The 22,228-nt window shown below is 44.0% G+C and overlaps 1 long non-coding RNA gene across 1 annotated transcript in view; it reads right to left on the bottom strand.

The window, feature by feature from the left end:
• Positions 1–4,867: 4,867 nt before the first annotated feature.
• LOC113884491 overlaps positions 4,868–22,228 on the bottom strand; it is a 37,401-nt gene continuing 20,040 nt past the window's right edge. The window contains exons 2-3 of the long non-coding RNA XR_003508888.1: positions 7,844–7,986; positions 4,868–4,907 (exon numbers count right to left, since the gene is read on the bottom strand). This is a non-coding gene — a long non-coding RNA (uncharacterized LOC113884491). The remainder of the gene's footprint in view (positions 4,908–7,843; positions 7,987–22,228) is intronic.

Here is a 22,228-nt window from a genome sequence, read left to right as displayed (position 1 = left end):
CCTCTCCAGAGTCCCTCAATTGTGCCCCTGCCACCCGCCTGTTTGCGGGAGGTTCGAGGAAACAAGAAACGGGAGATTGTAAAGGTCCCTCCAGTCATAGGAGTGAGGACCTCTTTCTTACCTGAACTGGAGGTCTTCTGGAATCTGAGACTAGGCTGTGTGAGCTTTCTGCTGAGCTCATTTTTCGCTGTCCCGGTTTCCAGCACGATGGGCCTTCCCCTGCGCTGGGTTTCTTCACCTTCCGCTTCTAGTGCGGGAGCTTTGCTGAGTTGGGCTCCTGTTGTGCTTGGCCTCTTCCACGCAGAGGTTGTTTCAGCCAGGTTATATCCGAGTCACGGCACCAGAGATGTCACGCGAGTGTATGTTCCTCGGTTCTTTGTCTCATCACAACAAAGATTTGGAGCAACGGACATTAAAGCTCTCGGCGCATCACAGCTCTCGGGTCTTGGACAAACCGTGTTACAGCTCTTAGGCAAATCAGTGTTACAGCTCCATTTTATTTAGAAGATAGCAGGAGAATCCAAGACTCAAGAGAAGAGAGTGGAGGAGTGCGTGGGGGGGTGGGGGGAGAGAGAGAGGGGGAGAGAGAGAGAGAGAGCACGCGTGTGCGCGCACACATGGGAGAGAAAGCGCTTTGGCTCCTCCTTTTATATGTTTTTTCCTCCACCTGGGCCTGCCTTATGCAAATTGGGCTTTGCCAGGAGTGCTGTTTGTTCTACCTGAAGTCTTCACTCTGGTCCTCGGACCTTCCTTTGACCTTCCTTGTCTTTTAGCCACCGCCATTTTGGACTCCTTTTCCCTATTCTACCTACCTAACAACAGCATCATCTTTCAGGATTTGAAATAGCTCAACTGGAATTCCATCACCTCCACTAGCTTTGTTCGTAGTGATGCTTTCTAAGGCCCCCTTGACTTCACAATCCAGGATGTCTGGCTCTAGGTGGTGATCACACCATCGTGATTATCTGGGTTGTGAAGATCTTTTTTGTACAGTTCTTCTGTGTATTCTTGCCACCTCTTCTTAATATCTTCTGCTTCTCTTAGGTCCATACCATTTCTGTCCTTTATTGAGCCCATCTTTGCATGAAATGTTTCCTTGGTATCTCTAATTTTCTTGAAGAGATCTCTAGTCTTTCCCATTCTGTTGTTTTCCTCTATTTCTTTGCATTGATCGCTGAGGAAGGCTTTCTTATCTCTTCTTGCTATTCTTTGGAACTCTGCATTCAGATGCTTATATCTTTCCTTTTCTCCTTTGCTTTTCACTTCTCTTCTTTTCACAGCTATTTGTAAGGCCTCCCCAGACAGCCATTTTGCTTTTTTGCATTTCTTTTCCATGGGGATGGTCTTGATCCCTGTCTCCTGTACAATGTCACGAACCTCAGTCCATAGTTCATCAGGCACTCTATCTATCAGATCTAGTCCCTTAAATCTATTTCTCACTTCCACTGTATAATCATAAGGGATTTGATTTAGGTCATACCTGAATGGTGTAGTGGTTTTCCCTACTTTCTTCAATTTTAGTCTGAATTTGGCAATAAGGAGTTCATGATCTGAGCCACAGTCAGCTCCTGGTCTTGTTTTTGTTGACTGTATAAAGCTTCTCCATCTTTGGCTGCGAAGAATATGATCAATCTGATTTCAGTGTTGACCATCTGGTGATGTCCATGTGTAGAGTCTTCTCTTGTGTTGTTGGAAGAGGGTGTTTGTTATGACCAGTGCATTTTCTTGGCAAAACTCTATTATAGTCTTTGCCCTCCTTCATTCCGTATTCCAAGGCCAAATTTGCCTGTTACTCGAGGTGTTTCTTGACTTCCTACTTTTGCATTCCAGTCCCCTATAATGAAAAGGACATCTTTTTTGGGTGTTAGTTCTAAAAGGTCTTGTAGGTCTTCACAGAACCGTTCAACTTCAGCTTCTTCAACGTTACTGGTTGGGGCATAGACTTAGATTACTGTGATATTGAATGGTTTGCCTTGGAAATGAAAAGAGATCATTCTGTTGTTTTTGAGATTGCATCCAAGTACTGCATTTCAAACTCTTTTGTTGACCATGATGGCTACTCCACTTCTTTTGAGGGATTCCTGCCCGCAGTAGTAATATAATGGTCATCTGAGTTAAATTCACCCATTCCAGTCCATTTTAGTTCACTGATTCCTAGAATGTCAACGTTCACTCTTGCCATCTCTTGTTTGACCACTTCCAATTTCCCTGATTCATGGACCTGACATTCCAGGTTCCTATGCAATATTGCTCTTTACAGCATCGGAACTTTGTACTTTCTGCACCATTTTTCTGTAACCTTCAGTTCAGTTCAGTTCAGTGGCTCAGTCGTGTCCGACTCTTTGCAACCCCATGAATCACAGTACACCAGGCCTCCCTGTCCATCACCAACTCCCGGAGTTCACTCAAACACGTCCATCGAGTCAGTGATGCCATCCAGCCATCTCATCCTCTGTTGTCCCCTTCTCCTCCTGCCCCCAATCTCTCCCAGCATCAGGGTCTTTTCCAATGAGTCAACTCTTCACATGAGGTGGCCAAAGTATCAGAGTTTCAGCTTTAGCATCAGTCCTTCCAAAGAAATCCCAGGGCTGATCTCCTTTAGGATGGACTGGTTGGATCTCCTTGCAGTCCAAGGGACTCTCAAGAGTCTTCTCCAACACTACAGTTCAAAAGCATCAATTCTTCGGTGCTCAACCTTCTTCACAGTCCAACTCTCACATCCATACATGACCACCGGAAAAACCATAGCCTTGACTAGACAGACATTTGCTGGCAAAGTAATATCTCTGCTTTTGAATATGCTGTCTAGGTTGGTCATAACTTTCCTTCCAAGGAGTAAGCGTCTTTTAATTTCATGGCTGCAGTCACCATATGCAGTGATTTTGGAGCCCCAAAAAATAAAGTCTGACAGTGTTTCCATTGTTTCCCCATCTATTTCCCATGAAGTGATGGACCTCAAAACTGCTCAGAAATAAAGTCCACTACAAAGTGGGAGGGGGGAAATGGTGTCTTTGTATCTTTTTGAACTTTTTTCATACACTGTAACATTCATACACTGTATGAAATTCATACACTTTATACACTGTAAGATTCAGCCATATTTTATGTATTTAGTTCATTCATTTTCACTCTTGTATAAGATGCCAGCTGGTGAACATATCAGATTTTGTCTGATTTCTCATGAATGGACATTTGGGTTTCTTCTAGGTTTTTGCTACTGTGAGCAATGCTGCTATGAACATTTTTGTACTCTTCTGTTACAGATTTACAAGAGCTTTCTTTGGTTTGTGTGAGTCTATATGTAAAAGTAGGTTTGTTGAGTCATGGGGTGGTGAGTATTCAATTTTAGAAGATAATGTCAAATGTTTTTTCCAAAGTGGATACACAGATTTGCACTCCCATTAGGATTATATAGGAGGTTTTATGAGTGGATCCATAACTTCTTCAACACTTGCTTTGTCAGACTTTTTACACTTATCAATCAAGATGTTAGCTCACTGTGGACTTAATTTGCATTTAATAATCAATAACATTGAGTGTCTCTTCATATTTAATAGCCATATGTGTTTCCTCTTCTGAAAAATGCGTGTTTATATCTTTTGTCCATTTCTCTATTAGGTTATATATGCTTTTCTTCATTGATTTTAAGGAATTCTTGATGCTGATCCTTTCTCAGTTATGTATATTGCAAATATCTTCTCCAAGTTTGTAAGCTGTCTCTTTAAATGCCTTTAATGAACAAAAGTGCTTAATTTTTTTAATTAATTACTTATTTTTGGCAGTACCTAGTGGCTTCCGAGATCTAGTTCCTGGACCAAGGGTTAAACCCACACCCTCAGCAGTGAAAGCACAGATTCCTAACCTTTACACCACTAGGGAAGTCCCCAAAGTGCTTAATTTTAAAGTGGTCAAATCTGTTTGGAGTGTGTGTCTTGTTTAAGAAATATTTTCCTACCTCAACTTCTAAATCACGGATTCCAAAAGATACTCATCCATGGAGTCTACTAAAAGTTTTTAAACTTAATATTTGAAATTTAAGTCATTAATCTACCTGGAGTTAAATTTTATACAAATATAGGGTAGAGATCCAATTTCATATTTTTCCACATTTATAATCATTATTTTAAAATTCCATTCATTGAACAGTTCCACACAGTGTTTCCCATTTGATCTGACATGCTCCTTGTGTCATCATGTAATTTGGGTCCTTAGAAGATCAAGAGATGCATTGAAGGAAAATTTATGAAGGGTGAAATAGGACAGGAATAGGCAAAAATCCCACAATACCTGTTGGACACTTGTGAAAAGGGAAGTGGGCAAGGAGGTTTGGCTAGGAATTGCCTCCAACTTGGTGCAACTTGGAGCTAACGTTGACGAGGTCATTGGAGACCCTCAGAGGAAAGTTTGCCTTTTAGTGGAGACCCATGTCAGACAGAAATGGCTCTGCTCCTGTACCCCTGCTGTCTCAGCCACTGGCTCAAAGCAGCCTTGGGTGAGAGCGTGGTCTCTGCACAAATGCTGCAGTGGCTATAAAGTTGCTGTCTTCTAATCTGGGTGAGATCTAGAGGTTGTCCACTAACTGTGCTCTGAGCCCCAGGTTCTCTTGGAGGGAATTTCGAGTAAGGTACCTTCATGGTTACCAGAGTCCTGTGCCAAAGTTTCTGACATGCACAGGTTTGTTTCCGGGCTCTCTGGTCTATGCCTGTTGTCAGCATAAAATTATTATCTTCATGAGAAGTTCGAATCATAGGGTTAGTCTTCTCCTTTCTGCTTTTCCCTAGAAGAATCCATCTATTCTCAGTCCCTCTGTGCTCAGTCACTCGATCGTGTCCGACTCTTTGCAGTCCCATGAACTGTAAGCTGCCAGGTCCTCTGTCCCTGGGATTCTCCAGGCAAGAACACTGGATCTGGTAGAAAGAAGAAAGTGAAGTCGCTCAGTAGTGTCCGACTCTTTGCGACCCCATGGACTGTAGGCCTACCAGGCTCCTCTGTCCATAGGATTTTCCACGCAAGAATACTGAATCAGTATTCTTAGATAGATAGAGTTGCTTAGATAGAGTAGGTTGCTATTTCTTACTCCAGGAGATCTTTCTGACCCAGGGATTGGGTCTCTTGTGTCTTTACCACTGCGCCACCAGGGTTCTCTTCCACATGTGTTCCGAGGTTTTAAGTGGAGGAATAGTATCAGGCCTATACTGGAGCAGAAAAACTCAAGCAGGTGTCTAGATTATCACAGGGATGAAAGATTTCAGGCTGAGAGAGCTTCTGGGCTAAATTTCAACAAGTAAGAGAAAAGGAGTTACAAATTGAGTAGATTTAGGCACGAGGCAATGGCAACCCACTCCAATACTCTTGCCTGGAAAATTCCAAGGACGGAAGAGCCTGGTAGGTGGCAGTCCATGGGGTCACACAGAGTCAGACACGACTGAGCGACTTCACTTTCCCTTTTCACTTTCATGCATTGGAGAAGGAAATGGCGACCCACTCCAGTGTTCTTGCCTGGAGAATCCCAGGGACGAGGGAGCCTGGTGGGCTGCTGTCTATGGGGTTGCACAGAGTCGGACACAACTGAAGTGATTTAGCAGCAGCAGCAGCAGCAGGGAGTAGCAATGAAAAAGACAAAGTTATGGATACAAGATAACAGGATGGCAGTAAGGTGGGAGAAGGGAAAAAAAACAAGCTAGCTCCCATGTTAATGGCTTGCCTATCTTCCCAGATGGTGAATTCTTTCACTGAGTTAGAAACACAGGAAGAGCGGGTTTTAGGGAAAGTGCATTTGGTTTTGCTTTCAATGATTGCACATATATTTAAAGCTGCCCAGCATTCAAATGAATATGGAAGTCTAGAGCTCAGGGACCCAGACTAGCTACTGGAGTAAAAAATCTGTAGGTGTAACTGAGGTCTGAGGCGAGAGAAAGTATCTCCTGGGGAGGGTATGGAAGGAGGGCTGAGAATATGAGAGGACACTAACACGTAACGAAAATCAAAGAAACGACCTTAGAAAATTGATAAAGATCAGTCAAAAGGAAAGGCTCCTACCCGAAACCCATTTGGATGGATACTATGGAAAATGCCAGAAAAAGTAAATAAAACAACAAGTGTTGGCGGGGATGAGCAGAAATTGGGACCCTTGGGCCCTGTCAATGAGAATGTAAAATGGTGCAAAACAGTATGGCAGTTCCTCAAAATTAAAAACAGAATTACCATATGAGTCAAGAATTCCACTTCTGAATATATACCCCCGAGAAATTAAAAGTAGGATCTCAGAGAGAAACCATACACCCATGTTCATAGCAGCATTACGACAGCCAAAAGGTGGAGGCAACACACGTGCCCGCTGATGGATGGATGCATAAACAAAACGTGGCCTATACGTGCAATGAAATTATTATTCACCTTTCAAAAGGAAGGCGGTTCCGACACATGCTACAACGTGGATGAACCTTGAAGGTATCCTGCTAAGTGAAATAAGCCAGTCACAAAGGTCAAATATTGTATGGCTCCACTTATAGGAGGGGCCTAGAATAGTCAAATTCAGAGAGTAGGTAGAAGGGTGAGGGCTGGGGGTTTGGGGCGGATGCCGGTGTTTAATGGGTACAGAGTCTCAGTTTGAGATGATGAAAATGTTGCAGCGATGGATGGTGCTGATGGCTGTCTAAAACGAATGTGCTTAATGCCACTGAACTGTACACTTAAAAATGGTATCCATGGTAAATTTTGTTGTATATATTTTACCGCAATCTTTTAAAAAGAGTCTGAGAGACATTTTGTCAAGAAGATGAAATGTAATTAATACCTAGTTTGTTCGCTTTTACTGAAAGGAGAGCAAACAACTGAGGGAGAATTGGGAGATAATGTAAACAAGTACATGAAAAACCAAGCAGAAAATAAGACACTTACCAACTCCATGAAAAGGAATTTATATTGGATAGGAGAAGTAATTGTATTGTTTGGCTCAGCTGTGCATAACATTTACATGGTCATAATAAAGACACTGAAAATTGATTTAACCAAAATTATATTACAGCAAAATATGTGTTTGTGTGGTAGATGAGGGGTGAAAGATAAATTCTCATCTTTTATAGCTGAAGTCAATAGATAATACCTAAAATTGAGGAACCGGGAAATGGAAATACAGTCAAGCTATTTAAAGATAGGGAGTAAATACTGAAAACGGATGATTCTGGGAAGAGGAAATGGAAGAGGTTCCAGAATTTCTGGTTTCCTGACAAGCCTTATACATGTTGATATTTTAAAAACTACATAGATAGAGCTGATAAAAATTAGAATTCATCTACAAAGAAAAGAAAGCATCAACATGGTTGCACCAATGGAAAAATTAACCCTCCCCTCCCCAATGCTAAGCCTTAGACCTAAGAGGATGGCACCCCACTCCAGTACTCTTGCCTGGAAAATCCCATGGATGGAGGAGCCTGGTAGGCTGCAGTCCACGGGGTCACTAAGAGTCGGATATGACTGAGCGACTTCACTTTCACTTTTCACTTTCCTGCATTGGAGAAGGAAATGGCAACCCACTCCAGTGTTCTTGCCTGGAGAATCCCAGGGATGGTGGAGCCTGGTGGGCTGCCGTCTATGGGGTCGCACAGAGTTGGACACGACTGAAGTGACTTAGCAGCTTAGCAGCAGACCTAAGAGGGTGCTATAAATGATGAAAGGCCTTTACTTTTTGTAAAATCTACCAACTAAAACATGTAGCAAAAGGCTGATCTAAATTAAAATCAGACAAATGAGGAACATAGACATGTTGAAAAACCAGCCCATAGCAATCTCAGCCTCTGCTGCATGCAAAGTCATTTAGAAACAATTTCAAAAAGTCACCAACCTCTGATCTGATGAAAAGGGTCCTCAAGTCTGTGGTTTGTGACAGTGGGGACCAGGGTCTGTTAGGTTCTCCAGAGTCCTTAACGTGATGCTCTTTCCTATAGTCCTTCAACTCCCCCATCTCAAGTCTGTTAGATCAGGACCCTAAATTGAACACAATCATCAGTTAAGAGACTCTACGTTAATTTCTCACCTCTAACCACTTTGGAAAACAATCTGGCAGTTACCTATAAAATTAAACATAAAAATTACTATATGGTCCAGCTATCCCACTCTGATTTATTTACTCAAGTGAAATGAAAGTTTATTTCATTTCACAAAACCCATGTCAGGAATGTTTATAGAGCTGTATTCATAGTCACCAAACACTGGACATATCTTGTGACAATTTTATGCCAACTCGGTTAGACAGCAGTGCCCAGTTGTTTGGTCACACATTAGTCCAGATGCTGCTGTGGGGATATTTTTGTACATGTGACTAACATTTACAGTTTACTTAGTAAAGAAGGTTATCTTCAATAATGTGGGTGGGCCTCATTAAATCATTTGAGGGTCTAAAGAGCAATCACTGACATTTCCCAGAGAAGAAATTCTGCCTTGAAAATGTAGCATAGAAGTCCTGCCTGTGTCACCAGACTGCTGGCCTACCCTTCAGCTTTTGGACTTGTCTCACACTCATATGAACTAATTCCTCAGAATGAATTCTTTTTCTTGATAGACACAGATGCAGATATTGATACAGATGATATAGATAGGTATAGATGTATATATGCATCTATAGATGTATATATGCATGTATTATATGTATAAATATATATACATATATATGTGTATATACAGGCTTCCCTGGTGGCCCATATGGTAATCAATCTGCCTCTGATGTGGGAGACCTGGGTTCAATTCCTGGGTCAGGAAGATGCCCTGGAGAAGAGAATGGCAACCCATTCCAGTATGCTTGCCTGGAGAATTCCATGGACAGAGGACCCTAGTGTGCTACAGTCCATGGAGTCACAAAGAGTCAGATACAACTGAGCAAGAGCGAGAGAGATGTGTATACACACACCCACACACATATATGTATCCTACTGGATCTACTTTTCTGGAGATTGATACATATCAGTCCTGATTGATATATATCCTAAATGTCCTTAAACTTCTGAATAAACTGATACACTATTCATACAATGGAATCCCACTTAACAATGAAAAGGAATGAAATTTGCATGCAACAAGAGGAATGAATCTCAAATACATTATGCTTTATTCTTTCATTCAAAAGAAGCCAGGTTCCAAAGTCTACATGCTGTGCGACTCCATTTATATGAAATTCTGAAAAAGACAAAACTGTAGGAATGGAAGACAGGTAAGTGGTTGCCAGAGGTTGAGGGCTGGACGAGGAGTTGACTATAGAAGAGTCTGTGGAGATTTGGGCTATAATAGAACTGCTTTATAGCTTGATTTTGAATAGTTCAGTTCAGTCTGACTCTTTGCAACACCATGGACTGCACCATGCCAGGCCTCCCTGTCCATCACCAACTCCTGGAGTTTATCCAAACTCGTGTCCATTGAGTTGGTGATGCCATCCAACCATCTCATCCTCTGTCGTCCCCTTCTCCTCCTGCCTTCAATCTTTCCCAGCATCAGGGTCTTTTCAAATTAGTCAGCTCTTCTTGTCAGGTGGCCAAAGTACTGGAGTTTCAGCTTCAGCATCAGTCCTTCCAATGAACACTCAGGACTGATCTCCTTTAGGATGGACTGGTTGGATCTCCTTGTAGTCCAAGGGACTCTCAAGAGTCTTCTCCAACACCACAGTTCAAAAGCATCAATTCTTCACTGCTCAGCTTTCTCTATAGTCCAACTCTCACATCCATACATGACCACTGGAAAAACCATAGCCTTGACTAGATGGACCTTTGTTGACAATGTCTCTGCTTTTTAATATGATGTCTAGGTTGGTCATAACTTTTCTTCTAAGGAGTAAGCATCTTTTAATTTCATGGCTGCAGTTACCATCTGCAGTGATTTTGGAGCCCCCCAAAAATAAAATCTGTCACTATTTCCACTGTTTTCCCATCTATTGTCATAGTTACCTGACTACATAATAATTATACCATCATAAAAATATGCTAAAAGTGCACGAGGCAATCGTGTAAAGAAAATTATTCTACTGAAAATAAACTGTATGGTAACACAAAACTTCCTACTTAATGATACATAGAGGTTGAGAATGAATCTGGAATATAATAATTATGTTAAAAATAGTTGTTGGGCTTCCTTTGTGGCTCAGTGCTTAGGAATCCATCTGCCAATGCAGAAGAAATGGGTTCGATCCTGATCTGAGAAGATCCCACAGCTAAACCTGTGTGCCACAACTACTGGGCCTGTGCTCTAGAGTCCAGGAGCTGCGACTACTGAGCCCACAAGCCACAGCTTCTGCAGCCCAAGAGCCTAGAACCCGTGCTCCCCACCGGAGAAGCCACCACGGTGAGAAGCCCGTGCCCCACAACTAGAGAGTAACCCCCGCTCTCTGCAGCTGGAGAGCAGCCCACGCAAGAGACCCAGCACAGCCTAAACTAATAAATAAATGCAATTTAAAAAATTGTTTTTGTTGTTCAGTTGTTTAGTTTTGTCTGACAGTTTGTGACCCAAAGAACTGTAGCATGCCAGGCTTCTCTGTCCTCCACTGTCTCCCAGAGTTTGCTCAAATTCATGTCCATTGAATCAGTGATGTCATCTAACTATTTCATCCTCTGGTGCCCTCTTCTCCTTTTGCCTTCAATTATTTCCCAGTCTTAGGGTCTTTTCCAATGAGTTGGCTCTTCTCAACTGGTGGCCAAAGTATTAGAGCTTCAGCTTCAGCAATAGCCCTTCCAATGATTATTCAGGGTTGATTAGGATATCAACATAAGACAATATGTATATAAAATAAATAATATGTACATTAAATTTAAGATATGTACCCTGCTGCCTGCTGCTGCTGCTAAGTTGCTTCAGTCGTGTCCAACTCTGTGCGACCCCATAGACGGCAGCCCATCAGGCTCTCCCGTCCCTGGGATTCTCCAGGCAAGAACACTGGAGTGGGTTGCCATTTCCTCCTCCAATGCATGAAAGTGAAAAGTGAAAGTGAAGTCGCTCAGTCGTGTCCGACTCAGCGACCCCATGGACTGCAGCCTACCAGGCTCCTCCGCCCATGGGATTTTCCAGGCAAGAGTACTGGAGTGGGGTGCCATTGTACCCTACATAAGTTATATATACTTTATTTTTTGTTTAGCTATTTTTATTTAAGATGTTTTTATAAAAAAAATCCAAATACCAATAAACTGAGATGGTTAAAAACAACAAAAAATCCATGTTGTTGTTTGTGTCTTTAGTTTATTTTCACTGCTGTGTTACATTCCACTTTGTGACCATTGCAGTTTATTCATTCTTTCATTAATGTGCATTTTATGCTATCACTGGGCTTTCTTGGTGTCTCAGATGGTTAGGAATCTACCTGCAATACTGGAGACCCTGGTTCGATCCCTGGGTTGGGAAGATCCCCTAGAGAAGGGAATGGCTACGCACTTCAGTCTTCTTGCCTGGAGAATTCCATGGACAACAGAACCTGGCAGGCAGTCCATAGGGTTGCAAAGAGTGGACATAACTGAGTGACTAACACGTTCACTCTACTCTCACAAGTAGTGTTGTTGTGAATATTAAATAAAGTATTACTTAATATTTATCATTTTCCTGAAAATCTACCACTATCCCTATTGACTACAAAATAAAACCCAAAGGGACCCCATGATTGCATCAATAGCTTGTCCTGGGCTCTGGCTTCTGTCTTGGTTCAGCCAATGGGGAGTACTGGCTAGTCTTGCCAGATAAAATACAAGACACCCAGTTAAATTTGAATTTCAGCAATATTTTAGCATAGGTATTTCCCATGTAATCTAGCAACCCTTGTATTAGGAGGTTAGAAGAAAGAAAAGACAGTATTTATTCCCACAACTTCCTAGCCACTGGGTTGCTACCCTCAGCTGGTCACGTCCCCTAAAACATAACCAGCAGTCTTCAACATACAGCTCACCAGGTTCTAGTAATTGGTCCTCCTTCTTGCTCCGTCAGGCCTAAAAGTAGTAGTTGATAGCTCCCAGTTATTATTAGTACTAGGCTACTGTAGCAACTCCTCCTCGTGGCTGTTGCTAAACCCTGCCCACACTTTCGTAAATAGATCCCTGATTCATTTCAGTTTCCCAGTTTGAGTGTTGTCTGTGTCCTGCAGATATGAGGCTGTTCCTGGCTTTTTGAGACAGAATAAGTCAATCTATCCTTACATTCCCATGGCAATTTGTGTAAACTCGTATGACTCCTGGTAAGACCAGAGTACAGGGCCTCTCCTGCAGCCCCACATATCAGATCCATTTAAGCCCCTCTGATTCTTTCTCTCTTTGTCACTACCATCTCCTTTGGAGCAGGAAAAAACAAAACAAAAAAACTATTCCACAGACCTCATGGCTTCCTTTCCTCTCTGCACCTTTTGGTATGAGCTCTGTAATCTGAGTCCTCCAGGCTCTTGGTCTCTGAGACCTCAGGAAATCTTTCCTCTCTCAATAAACCCAGCTCTTGCAACTGAAAAGTGTAGTTCTCAAGACCAGTGTCTTACATGTTTGAAAAATCCACTCAGATGCTCTGTGAACTGCTGTAATAGTCCTAATTCCTGACACACTCTGGCCTGAGATGATAAATAGCCTGTGTTTTGCTCAGTCATGTCCATCTCTCCACGGCCCTGTGGGCTGTAGCCCACCAGGCTCCTCTGTCCACGGAATTTTCCAGGCAAGAATACTGGAGTGGGTTGCCATGCCCTTCTCTAGGGGATCTTCCTGACTCAGGGATTGAACCCATGTCTCTTGTACCTTCTGCACTGGCAGGCAGATTCTTTACCACTAGAGCCACTTGGGAAACTTGAGATGATAAATGTCATGGCATTTATGGATAAGAGCCACAGGGCAGTAACACAATACTGTGATAAAACAAAAACCTCAGCTATCTCTAAATTTTGTCTCACTGTGTGGTACTTAGTACAGTGAGAGTTATAGTACAGTGTAGTTTAGTACAGTGAGAGTTTAGCAATTGTGCTCAAGAAAGATGAAAAAAGAATTAAAAATCATTATCTCCAGGACTTCCCTGGCAGTCCAGTGGTTAAGACTTCACCTTCCAATGCAGGGGGTATGGGTTTGATCCCTGGTATGGATGTGAGAGTTGGACCATAAAGAAGGCTGAGCATCAGAATAGATGCTTTCAAATTGTGATGCTGGAGAAGACTCTTGAGAGTCCCTTGGACAGCAAGGAGATCAAACCAGTCAATCCTAAAGTAAATCAACCCTGACTATTCATTGGAAGGAATGATGCTGAAGCTCCAATATTTTGGCCACCTGATGTGAAGAACTGACTTACTGGAAAAGACCCTGATGCTGGGAAAGATTGAAGGCAGGAGGAGAAGGTAGCCACAGAGGATGAGATGGTTGGATGGTATCACCGACTCAATGGACATGAGTTTGAGCAAACTGCAGGAGATGGTGAAGGATAGGGAAGCCTGGCGTGCTGAAGTCTATGGGGTCACAAAGAGTCAAACACAACTTAGTGACTGAACAACAACAATGGGGAACTAAGATCCCACATGCCTTGTGGCCAAAAAGCTTCTTACGAATAGTTACCCATAATTGAACATATCGTCTGGGCTGTGCAGACAGTGCCTGTCTTCACCACACCTGCAAGGGAAGGGAGGTACTGTTTCAGTGCCCACCTTCCGCCCTGGCTCTGAGATTCATGCCAGGGCTGGGAGTCTGTAAGCTCCAGATCTTCTCTCACAGCTGGCCAAAAAAGGGCCACAAGGGGGAGTGTGGAAGGCAGAAGGGACTTCTTCCTATTTGTTTGCCGGGAACAGCAGATGGTTCCAATTTCCAACTTCTTTCCACATTCCCAGCATGGCTGGGTAGTTCCCACTTTTCAGCTGTCTACACCCCAGATCCATGAGGGCCCTCCTCCAAGGTCCTGAGCAGTAGCTGGAGATCCCATAGGTCCTTGTGATCAATTGTTACACCAGTGACCCTTGATGGATGATAACGTCTTGAGGTCAGTGCCCTCGTGGAGTCCCCTCCACCATAACTCAAGCTAGGCCAAGTGATCTGCTGTGGTCGGTGGGATATCAGCTAACAGGAGGATGGGTCAGAACTTGTGCTTTGGGGCTCATTTTCTTGGACTGTTGCTGTATGCTGTTCAGTTGCTCAGTCGTGTCTGACTCTGCGACCCTGTAGACTATAGCAAGCCAGGCTTCCCTGAGGGAGCACCATTTAGCTTCCTTGAGGATGAACAGACAGAGGGAGACAGGCCAACCCCTCAGCATGTCTCAGCCTGCTTTCCAGCAAAAGCTTGCAGCATGAGTGAGCCCGGGTGAGACCCGCAGAAGAACTGTCCAGCCAACCCAGGCAATGTGAAGTCTCTGAGCTTTGAGGCAGTTTGTTGAGTAGCAATAGATGACTGAGGCAGTTTTGATAACCCCAACCTCTTCTCTCCACCAAAGGAATGGTAGCTGCTGCTTGTGGTTATTATCTGTAGCTTCAGAATACCTATTTTTGTCTTTTTTAGTCCTCGAACACGTGTACCAAGTTCCCCCAACTTCTCTTTGTTAAACCAACTAATATAATTTCTGTTTTGCTAACTGGATCCTAAGCCAGTATTATTATACCCATTGTACAGATGAGAAAACTGAGGCTCAGAAATTAAGAAATAGGTCACTGTTAAGGGTTCTGAACTGATTCCAGAGTCCTTGCTATACTTTATATTAGAGTATTCGTCTACAGCAATAGATACTTGTACTAGATAATAAGTTGTTACAGGTCGTTATGATGACAATTATTTGCAGTTGATGTCACATAGGAAGGATTCTGTTCAACATCTGGAAGTCTCCAGCGTGTGAGCCAGCAGAGGGAGCTCTGTCCCCGCCAGCTGACCCAGTGGGGAGCAAGGGTGACAGTACTCACCATCTGAAAGGCTTGGACGGAGGGGACTGAGCTCCTGGAGGAGAGGGGCAAGGAAGCCACGTAACATTTATGAAGCCTCCAGAACTCTGTCAATTTCACTTATAAAATATTATAAGTCCTCCGAGAGAAGGAATTCAGTGTCCTTCCTGTCCTCCCCTGGCCCTACGCCTGATCCCACCGAGGTCAAGAGGAGCTTCTCTGAAACTCAAGATGGGCCACACCTGCCAGTGGACAGTTACTCAGTTACAGGGACCTTGGGTGGAGTGTGGCTCTTGCCTCTGCCCCTTTCTGTGAAACGATAGCAGGAGTAGGAAAGGGCAGGCATGCTCTCTCCCCAAAAGCACATGACCAAACCACCTCTCCTCCCTTCCCCTTTCTCCTCCAGACCTGCACCAGCTCTGCACTTGGCTCCCTGGCTCTTGCCACTGGTTGTATTTCTGCCTGATGATGGGTCTGTGTGAAAGCTGACTTTTCCCCTTATCACGATTGCAAAGTCTGACACTCAAATCTAAGTTCTGGGGTAAGAAATACGAGACTTCAGAACCTGTAAGCAGGCCTCAGGGGCCAACCAACATGGACAAGAGGGGCAGTACCCATGCAGCCCACCTTACCTCCTTTCTCTGCCATGGGGTTTGGAGCAAACAGCCAATGATTCCTTGGCCTCTCACTTACCTGAGTTGCCTTCTGTTTTGGAACTACGTCTAGCTAGAGAAGGGCTTCCCTGGTGGCTCAGATGGTAAAGCATCTGCCTGCGATGCTGGAAACCCATGTTTGATCCCTGGGTCGGGAAGATCCCCTGGAGAAGGAAATGGCAACCCACTCTAGTACTCTTGCCTGGAAAATTCCATGGACAGAGGAGCCTAGTAGGCTACAGTCCATGGGGTTGCAAAGAGTTGGACACAAATGAACGACTTCACTTTCACTTTCACTAGAGAAGATAGGCCAAAGGTAGAATTTGGGACTTCTGGACTTGCCCTAACTAAAATGCCTTTTTTTTTTTAAGTTGAACATTTTTTTACTGCTTCTCCACTTTTTAAAAATAATTTTTTTAAATTACAGTGTAATTACTTTACAGTGTTGTGTTATTTTCTGCTGTACAACAGCATGAATCACCTGGGAATCATATATCCCACCTTTCTAAGAGCTTCCCTCCCACCCCCTCATCCTACCCCTCTAGGTCATCACCAAAATGCCATTTTAAAACATGATGTCATATGTAACACATACCAAAGAATGTAATATATATGACAGTGTCAAGGATAATAAAGTGAATACTTACCACCCCACCTAAGAATTAGTACATTACCCACCCCCAGGTTTCTCTATCCATATGTTCCCTCTCCTCTCATCCATCTCTACTCCTTTAAGTTAAGGGGTAATTTAAACTAGGCTGAGTCTTTTTCCATTCACTTCTGCTTTCAAGTACTAATTTATCACAATTCTATTTCATCTTTAATTACATTGACACTTTTTAAAATGTTCAGGCCCTCAATTTGGATTTATTTCATTATTTTCTCATAATTTATATTCAGGTTAAATATTTTTGGTAGGAATTCCTTGTAGGTGATGCTGTGTCCTCAATATATCCCATTAGAAGCTACCTGGTGTTGATTTGTCCCATTACTGGCCATATTAAAGAAGATGTGAAGAAGATAATTGGTGAAGATGTCCACCAGATTTCTCCTTTGGAAAGACACTACTTACTGTTTGTAATTATTAAGTAATTCATGATGTGATCATTTGAGCGGATGTAAATATCCTTTCCCCCAACATTATTTTACCAGTGGTTTTAGCACTCATTGATGATTCTTCCTTGAATCAATCAGTACAGTAGTGGTTCCAGGACTTCCCAGGTAGCATAGTGGAAAAAATCTGCCTGTCAATGCAAGAGACACAAGAGACATGGGTTCGAACACTGGGTCAGGAAGATTCCCTGGAGTAGGAAATGGCAACCCGCTCCAGTATTCTTGCCTGGAAAATCCCATGGACAGAGAAGCCTGGCGGTCTGCAGTCCATAGGGTCACACAGAGTTGGACACAACTGAAGCGACTTAGCATACACGCCAACTAGAGTCTCACAGGACAGGGAGCAAGGTTCATTCTTGGGTCCACTGCATCTCCAGCTCTCAGTGCAGCGCCCAGTGCATTCAGTAGGCTTCACATGTCAGGTTGGGGTCCACCCTGGGCCCTGGAGCAGACTCTTTTCTTATGCTCCAAGGTAACCCGAAGCTCAGCAGAATCACCAGAGCTGCTGCTCTGGCCCAGCCCAGCTCCGACCATCCAGTCTACTCTCAGAATTTAAATGGACCCCAGGAGCCAAGAAGGAGTTGAAATGCAGAGCTAGCAACAGTTTACCTCCATAAATTCGACTCCCTGTTGCTCACAGTATTAACTCTGGTTTCAGGCACTTCCACTTCAATTAAGACTTGGCACACTTCAAAATACCTCTGAACAGCAGGACATTGATTGAATTTCGAGGTGCCAGGAAGCCAAATGGAAAAATAACACTAAAACCACTGGTCCTTTTACATTGTTGTTAAAAGTGTAAACAAACAGCTATTACACTTCTTTTAATCTTGATTCTGTTCCAAATTAACCTGGAATAAATATAGCAACTTCACAGTTTTTAAGCGGCCCCATTAGGCATGTCCAGACCAGTCTACAGCACTCTTGACCTGAGGTTCCAGTTTGTCTCTCTGCACCACTCTGGGTACACAATGTGGTTCAAAACTATAAGATTTTGTAAATGTTGTAGAGGATGTTTGAATTATTCAAATGGTTGTTTTCATGTATGTTCAAATATAGAAGCTCTGGACAAGATTGTAATTATATATTTTATTTAAAGTTTTTTTCAATTAAAAACTTTTTTTACAGAGAGCTTCAATAGAGGTTATTTTATTTATTAATTTAGTTTTGGCTAGTAGGATCTTAATTCTCTGACTAGGGATCAAACTGGCATGCCTTACATTGAGAACGCTGAGTCTTAACCTCTGGACCTCCAGGGAAGTCCCCAAGTTCCAGGCAATCTTCCTGACCCAGGGTTCGAACCCGTGTCTCTTGTGTCTCTTGAACTATAATTCAAGCATTATAGTTTAAATGCTCTCCTTGGGTCATATAAATTATGGTACCTATTCAATGAAATAGTGCCCAGTTATTTAAAAAGAATGTGGGAAATCAATATGCTTGAATGTGGAAACATGCCCAAGCTTATTAAGTGAACACAAGCGAGTTGCAGAACATTACGTGTAACATCTATCTGTGGTGGATGTGTACGTAGATACATTTTCTTGTAAGCACAGAGTATTTCTGGAAAGAGACCCTACACTATTTCTGGGAGTAGAATGGCTATGATGACTACCATTAACATACGTGAGGTGCTTGCTCTCTGCCAGGCATTGCACCAAGCATTTCCCCCACCCCCTCTCTATGTGGACCATTTTTAATAATATTTATTGAATTTTTTATAGTGTTGCTTCTGTTTTATGCTTTGGTTTTTTGGCCACGAGGCATATGGGATCTTAGCTCCCCGACCAGGGATTGAACCTGCAGCCCCTACATTGGAAGCTGAAATCTTAACCACTGGACCACCAGGGAAGTCCCTGCACCATGCGTTTTTCAATACTTTCATTTACTCTCCACAGTAACCCCAAGAGGAAGCTATTACTATGGTCTCTCGATTACAGACGAGGAAACTGCGGCCGGGGGCAGAAAAGCGACTCAGTTTCAGTGTCCTAGACTCTTTTTTCTTTTTTTTAACTTTGAATCTACATTATTTCTCTCATAAAATCTTTGCCTCTTGGATTTTGAAACTGAGAAGGGCAGTGAAAATGTTCAAGCCCAGCAAGTTCTCTTATGACAGTGAATGAAATTTCAAGTTGCATCACTTCTCGCTGCATGCACTCTTTTCTGGCAGCCTTATGTGGAGAAGGTGATCAGAAGGGTCTCAGTGGAAGCAGGAAAGAGGAGAGGCCAGTGGGAGGCCCTGCTCTTGTTTCCTTAGCGTGTAATTATAGATAAGCCGACCCCAGTGCCATGAGGGTGACAGTAAGGAGGCCTCAAAACTGAAGGGTAACACTGTCTCTCAGTACCCTAAATAATGCAAGATTAGCCACTGGCTGCAAACGTTTATGCAGGGGCACCTGGATAAAACCCAATACCGTCCAATACTCACCATGATGCCAGATCTTCCACTAATACTTCATTTGACACTCACAATAATCTGTGGACTCCCTAATCCGGATTTTAACAACTAGGAGTCCTGCACTTCGTGAAACTCTGTAATTTAAGGCCCACAGCAAACTGCAAGATTAGGACTTGAACTCAGGTCTATCTGCTTCCCCCTGAACTCCTACTGTGGGCTTCCCATGATGAGCTGATGGTAGCCGGGTGTCACAAATTTCATAGGTTCAGCACGACTTACTTAGCACATGGGCTCAGTAGCTCAGTGATGTCTGACTTTTGCAACCCCATAGACTATAACCTGCCAGGCTCCTCTGTCCATGGACTTTTCCAGGCAAGAATACTGGCATGAGTCGCCATTCCCTTCTCCAGGGGATCTTCCCAATCCAGGGATCAAACCCGAGTCTCCTGAGTCTCCTACATTGGTAGGTGGATTCTTTACCACTGAGCTACATGGGAATCCCCTTACAAAGCATCCCTCACCCAAATTGTGTAGGACACAAAAAGTGAACAAGTGCAAGGCTCCCACCTCATGAGCCAGCCTCTGTCTGCTCTCGAGTCTTCTTCACTGGAGGATCGCTGGGCAAAGTGGCCTCTGCTCCCAGATCGCCCAAGGGCCACCTGCCTAGTGACCTCTGAAACTGCCCTGAATCTTATTCCTGCCGTCTACAGCTGAGACCTTCCCAGACTGACGGCTGTATCCTAGAATTTCCACCTGGGCTCTGGTGCCTCAGCCTCCATGAACTGGCTACTGTTGCACCCACGGACTCTGATACTAATACTCAGGCCCCAGGTGCTAGAGATCCAGCACTCTAGCGATCAGGCCCTCTAGAGATCCAGCTTGGAAATGCAACAGCGTGGCCTCTGTATTTCTTGGAAGGGCTCATGGAGCTCTGAATCTCATGCCCTAGAAGTCTGGTGTCTTGGAGATAAGCTCCTGGGGCAGTTCCTAAAGGACTTTCTGAGGCTAAAAATGATGGTGATGGGCAAAGCTAGTCTCCTGCCACTCCCACTTGAACACGGGGCAACATGGAGACACGGGCACACACACATTTCATAGTCTGGGTCCTGGTTTGCTCTTCCCTCTGCCTGAAATGCCTCCCTTCCCTTGGGAATTCAGTTCAGATGTCACACCCTCAACTCCAAGCTGAGCTACTGCTTTCACAGCACCAGAGTCAACCGCCAACTTCCTGCAGTGAATCTCATCTTCTCCTTTGCACTGCCAGCTTTTAAGGATGGGGCCCAGATTCGGGTCACCCACGGTTGCTCAGAGTCTCACCTGACACCTGGCTCGCCGCAGCCGCTCAGAGCAGGCAGGTGGCCCTGGCCGGCACCTGTGCTCTGAGCCTCCGGGCGGCCTGTTCCTTGTGCGGCTCAAGGTTCCCATTGTGCAGACACATTACATAAGTGTGCAAGGCTTGTGTTTGCGGCTTATCTGAGTTTCATCTGCAGAAGCCGTAATTGAAATAGCTTCCACGATGGGAAAATAACTTCTAGAATTCAATTTCCAAGCTTGTGGCCTGGATCGTTCAAGCTGATTACAGGAAACGGCTGGAGCGCTAATGCTCCCCACGCTGCATCCAGATGGGTGTGTTTACTAGGCTAAGAAATGTTAATCCTGTCTTTGGCCCCAGAAATATCTGGTCTCCTCTTTGGAGGAAAATAGAAAAATAGGGTCATATAGCCAGCTAGGCTTAATTATATTCCTCTAAAAGAATGCTGTTTTCAAAACAAAGCTGGGGGAGGAGGTTGCAATTCTAATAGTGTGCTACTGACACTGATTTCTTTAAAAAAATTCAGAAAAAGAGTTGTGAGTAGTCAGTCTTTAGCTCCATCACAAGTCCGGCCAAACATCGAGAGTCCGAATGCTGACTGAATGCTGGAGGAGTGTGCCTGGGGGAAGGAGCCGAGGTCTGAATCTGCTCTCCTCTGAAGGATGTGAGTAACAGCATGCGTGTGATCAAATGACAAAAAGGAGAACTGACACAGTCCTGGCTTCTTGCCAAGCACCATGCTAAAATCTCTGCATCCTTTACATGATTTGATCCGATGACTCTTTGAAGGAGATTATTATACTAACTCCCTTGCAGCTCAGAAAACCAAGATTCAAAGAGTGGCCTGCTCAGGGACTTCCCTTGTGGTCTAGTGGTTAACACTCCTCACTCCCAATGCAGGGGTCCTGGGTTCGATCCCTGGTCAGAAGACTAGAATCCACATGCTGCAACTAAAGATCTTGCATGCCTGCACCTCAGTTGCTTCAGATGTGTCTGACTTTTTGCTACCCCATGGGCTGTAGCCCACCAGACTCCTCTATCCATGAAAATTTCCAGACAAGAATACTGGCATAGGTGGCCATTTCCTTCGCCAGGAGTATCTTCCTGACCCAGGGATTGAACCCACATCTCCTGCGTCTCCTGCATTTTCTTTACTGCTGAGCCACTGGGGAAGCCCTAAAGATTCTGCATGGGGCAACAAATATCCAGCCCAGTCAAAGGGGGGAAAAAACAGTGGCCTGTCCTTAAGTTGCAGGCATTCCTACGTGCTTTGCAAACACTTTCTACAATTTCGAATAATTTTTTTAACCTCTCCATGGTGGCAATACAACCAGCTCTGCCTCTGTGTGGCCACCTCTGTCCCATGCAGGGAGAATTCAAGTTTTTCGGGCTGCAAGATTGCAGTAGGACAGCAGGTGCCCTCTTTTCCCCAGGATACATTCTTCTACCCAGTGCTCAAGACAGAGGAGACAACAGATTCATTAACCGAAAGAGTGACCCAACACCAGCCAGCCCTGTCTAAGCTCTCTGAGAGTCTGACTTGGGTTGTGAGTGCAGGGAGTTAGCATGGAGAAGAACAGAGCTTTTGAAGCCCTGTAGCCCTGGCATGGAAGTATTTCCAGGCCTCGCCTCCCAGCTTCCCACTGATGCTAGGGAGATAGCTACCAAGAAAGGAAGAGTCCCTCTTTGTCAATTAAGAATGCTGTCTCCTGGGAATTCCCTGGTAGTCCAGTAGTTGGGACTCTGCGCTTCCAGTGCGGGGGCTGAGAATCAATGCCCAGGCAGACATAGATCCCGAATGCCACAGCTAAAGATCCCACGTGCAACTAAGACCCAGCACAGCCAAATTAAAAAAAAAAAAAAAAAAAAGCCACCTCCTGATGCTGGTGCCAGAAGAGAGTGCTGAACTGTG

This window comes from Bos indicus x Bos taurus, chromosome 26, assembly GCF_003369695.1.
Source record: "Bos indicus x Bos taurus breed Angus x Brahman F1 hybrid chromosome 26, Bos_hybrid_MaternalHap_v2.0, whole genome shotgun sequence".
Classification (NCBI taxonomy): domain Eukaryota; kingdom Metazoa; phylum Chordata; class Mammalia; order Artiodactyla; family Bovidae; genus Bos; species Bos indicus x Bos taurus.
The sequence above is the reverse complement of the archived record's forward strand: the minus strand, read 5'-3'. Positions and strand labels throughout refer to the sequence as shown.